This window comes from Eubalaena glacialis, chromosome 5 (assembly GCF_028564815.1).
Source record: "Eubalaena glacialis isolate mEubGla1 chromosome 5, mEubGla1.1.hap2.+ XY, whole genome shotgun sequence".
Classification (NCBI taxonomy): Eukaryota; Metazoa; Chordata; class Mammalia; order Artiodactyla; family Balaenidae; genus Eubalaena; species Eubalaena glacialis.
The window spans coordinates 127,000,788-127,004,954 of record NC_083720.1 but is presented as its reverse complement, the minus strand read 5'-3'; the positions used below and the strand labels follow the sequence as shown (position 1 = coordinate 127,004,954).

Here is a 4,167-nt window from a genome sequence, read left to right as displayed (position 1 = left end):
TTTTTTAAATACCTCACTCGATCCAACCTCCATCCTTTATTCTATGGTATAAAAATCTCTATGATGTGATTTAGACTAACATACTTTCTAAGTTTATTCCTACCAATACTATGCTAAATGCAAATCAAAAGAAATCACTCTCAATCTTGAGCTTTTGAAGTCTTAGATAGTTATACCAAAGGATGATGTAAAATTTCCCAAAGCTGAATTAATTTTAGTTCAAAACCATATGGCATATTACATATAATTTACTAATGGCAAAAGAAATCAAACTCAGATTAACCAAGAAAGGATTTTACAGCTCAAAAAGTCAGGATATTCTATATGAATCACAGGAATTCCTATAGTCAGCCCTGCTTCTGAATTCTTCACAAATCATGAGTTTCCATTCATTGCTTCTAATTAACACTCTGCTTCACATCTTGCTGAGTTTCCCATTCATCCATTGGTTGCTGGGCAGTGACTCTTGAAACATAAAATTGGCAAGAGAGGGAATAATATCAATGCCCACCTTACAGGACTTCAATATATATTTTTTTCATTTTAAGATATCTTACAAGTTTATATTCAAGTGAATATGCTTGTTTGTGGCATATTTTGATCACATGTGTAGTCATTTGATAATGGGTATTTATTGTCCGAGCCCTAATTATAGCGCATCCTTATGGAAAAAGGGAATTCGCCTTGCCACTCTGTTAATATGATGCCGTTTCAGGGACTGCCTGTGCCTCTTTTGTTGATCCTTTAGTTGACTGGCTAATTGATTAAAAGACTGGCCTATGTCTATGGTGATGTGCTATAACAAGAAATAAATATTTCCAAGCATATACTAGTTCTTAATAAATATTACTTCATATTTGCATTTTTTAAATCTCTTCAAGATCCATTCACCAATTAACATATCATCGAGTTTATATTTCTCCTCTATTGTGGGTGCTCTGTGTCGCTTTGACTTTAACTTTCCACTCATAAACCTTTCTTTCTGATGATCCATTCAAACAGAAAGTAGCTTAGATGCTGGATAGAGTATGCTCTAGAGTCGGATTATCCAAGCTTCAGTCCTGACTCCAGCACTTGGTACCTGTGTGATCCTAGGAAATTGACTCAAAGTCTATGAGCCTTATTTGTTACATGGAATAATAATAATGCACACATCATAATGTCATGGTGTGGATTAAACACACTAATTCATGTAACATGCTTAGCACTGTATGCCTAACAAATAGGAAGAATTCAATAAGTTTTATATGTTTTTATATATTTATAAATGTACTTTATACATGCACATATAATATATAATACAATTATATATATGTGTATATATATATATTATATATATATATATATATATAGAAGTTACTTTATCCAGACTGCATAGGTATATGGGAAGTATTTAGAATGGGTTGATTCCAATTCTTCCATTTACAAGTTGTTTAAGCTCTTTGAGACTCAGTTTTTCAGTTGTTAAAATGGGATAATTCTTACCTCAGGTAATTCATAAAGGCCTCCTAATATAGTCCCTCACACTTCATAGGTATTCATGGTAAAAGGTGGTACTAATTACTATCTATATTCGTTGGCTAGATCTGCCATAACAAAATACCACAGACTAGTTTGGTTTCTTCTGAGGTCTCTGTGCTTGGCTTGCTGATGGACATCTTCTCACTGTGTCCTCACATAGTCTTTCTTCTGTGCACACACCATCCTGGGGACTCTCTGTGTGTCCTAATCTCTTTTTATAAGAACACCAGTGAGATTGGACTAGGGTCCACCTTAATGGCCTCATTTTAACTTAATTACTTCTTTTAAGGCTCTATCTCCAAATACAGTCTCATTCATACACATACGTGTATGTGTGTGTGTGTGTGTGTGTATATATATATATTTGAATCTCTTTGCTGTACACCTGAAACTAACACAATATTGTAAATAAACTATATCTCAATAAAAAAAAAGAATCAGAATACTGTGAAGTGAGAAAAATTTTTAACAGATATAAGAGGAAAAAAATTTTATCGGAATTGATAACATTAACTTGCCAAAACCAACTTTGGCACACACCACAGCTTGCCTACTCAACAGTCATTTGCTCACCTTTGTGCCAATAAAACTAAATTGTGCCCATCCTCTTCAAGAAACCATGGCCACAGGGGAAGCTGAACTCTCCAGACCCTCGGGGTGAATCATGATTGGCTTAAAGCCAAACACAGTTATTTCACTCCCTTTTGCAGTGACTGGCCTAGGTGTAGACCAAAGAACCTGAAGGTGAGTCTACAAACAGCTGTGGAAAAAGGAATACATACAGGAAAGCAGTCATTTCTTTCAAATACTGTTATATGAGGATATGATTCTTGGAGCTCCTGCAGCCATCTTGTTCTCCAGAGTAAATTCCTTTCCTTTCTCCCCTCTGAGACTGTGCACAAAATAAGAGAACAAAGCTTCTGAAATCAGAGACTAATTGTTCTTAATACAGAAATTAATGTAAAAGAATTGCTGAAAGACAAACCACCTAGATCATTTTGACACTCAGCTACAAGAAGATCAAGAGCAAACTACTGGGGAAAATATATGATTCCAGACCAGGATTCTTGAAGAATTGATAAAGGAAATGTTCATATTAGTGAGAAAGGTAAGAAATTGTTCTTAATTCCTTTTAAAAGCATTATCTTTGAAAATTATTCTTCTATTTAATGCTATTTGTATAATAAGATGAATATACTGAATTGGAAAAATTATCTGTTTACACAAAGAGAATTCAAACAGTAAGTCACTATGATCTCTTGCAAAACCAGCAGAGACAGGATAGCCCTACTGTTGTCGACAGCACCTTGCCATCATTTGGCACCATTTTATTTGAGAATTAAAACTCCAGTTTAAAAATATTATGAAAAGATAGTAATTATTAGACTAGTATTCCCCTTTAGTCTGAACCAGTCACATTGGGGTATTTTTAAAATATGAATTAATCTAAATTTTACACGGCTAGAAAAGTCAACATTTTTCACTGCTCACTCCCTTTCATTTTCAAATTCACCATGACTATGTGTCTATGTAAGTGAGAGGTGGGACAGCTATACGTTCTCATGATATGTGGAAGACATGCACTACAAGAATCTTAGCATCCAATTGGGAAACTCTAGGCCCCATGGGAACAGAGATTGGGTCTGTCCTGCTTACCTCTGTGTCCTCATTGCCTTGAGAATGCAATAAATATTTGCTAATGGATGAACGAATGGGATGAATGAATGGGAACTAAAAAGAAATCAGAGCTACCATTAAATACTAGTTCCCTCTATCCCTCACCCCACACCCAATTATTGTACTTAACTATTTATTAATCTTCACTGTACAACCTGATTTTTGCCTACTCCAAAAAGATTCTGTCAATCATGACCATTAAATCCCAATTCAATACCTAGATTTATATTTACAATCACTTTTACCAGTGTTTCAAAATGTTTCATGTGTTTCTTGAAATAACTTTACATGCCCTACCTGTCTATCTGTGATCTGGCATCATTTTACAATAGGCCATTTTAACTACATTCAATAAATAAGACTATGGTTCTTCACAACTTCTAAGAAAGATGAATTTATCCATCATGCTGTTTTCAAGGAGCTGGGAACAAAAGATGTGACAAAACAGGTCACAAAAAAAAATTGATCACGTTGACAGTGCTTGTAACAAGGTAATCACACAAACCAAAGTGGCAAGATGATCACAGGCCTTTGGCAACAGGACTGATTATCTTAAAGAGCAATTTAGCAAGACAGAACAGTTCATCTTGTTCAGTGAATGGAAACTGTCGGAGTTTACAAGCCATCATTTTTATAGCATCTGTAGCCTAGCATACAGAAAAAAAAAATCATGAAGTTTCAATCCAGGTGATAATTTATGTCTGGTAAACACATTATGAAGTAAGCACTTAATTTTAATTTGAATAAGTTAACACTCCCCTCCTGGACCCATACTATCCCTGTTCCCTTTTGAAGGAATGTGGTAAAGAGTGAGGGCAGGGAATAGTGGGGAAGTAAGAGAAAGGCTCTTGGTCACCAACTGATAAACTACTCCCACTTTTGGCACTGATTCTAAAAAGCTCTTAGAGTCAGATTGTCTCTTGGAGCAAAGGAATTTAACTAAAATATGGAAGATTATTCTACACCTTG

General features: G+C 35.0%; 1 non-coding gene across 1 annotated transcript; it reads left to right on the top strand.

The window, feature by feature from the left end:
• The first annotated feature begins 2,190 nt into the window (after positions 1–2,190).
• LOC133092813 (small nucleolar RNA SNORA5) lies at positions 2,191–2,283 on the top strand. The gene has a single exon (XR_009701168.1). It is a non-coding gene; the product is annotated as a small nucleolar RNA SNORA5 (small nucleolar RNA).
• Positions 2,284–4,167: the final 1,884 nt, after the last annotated feature.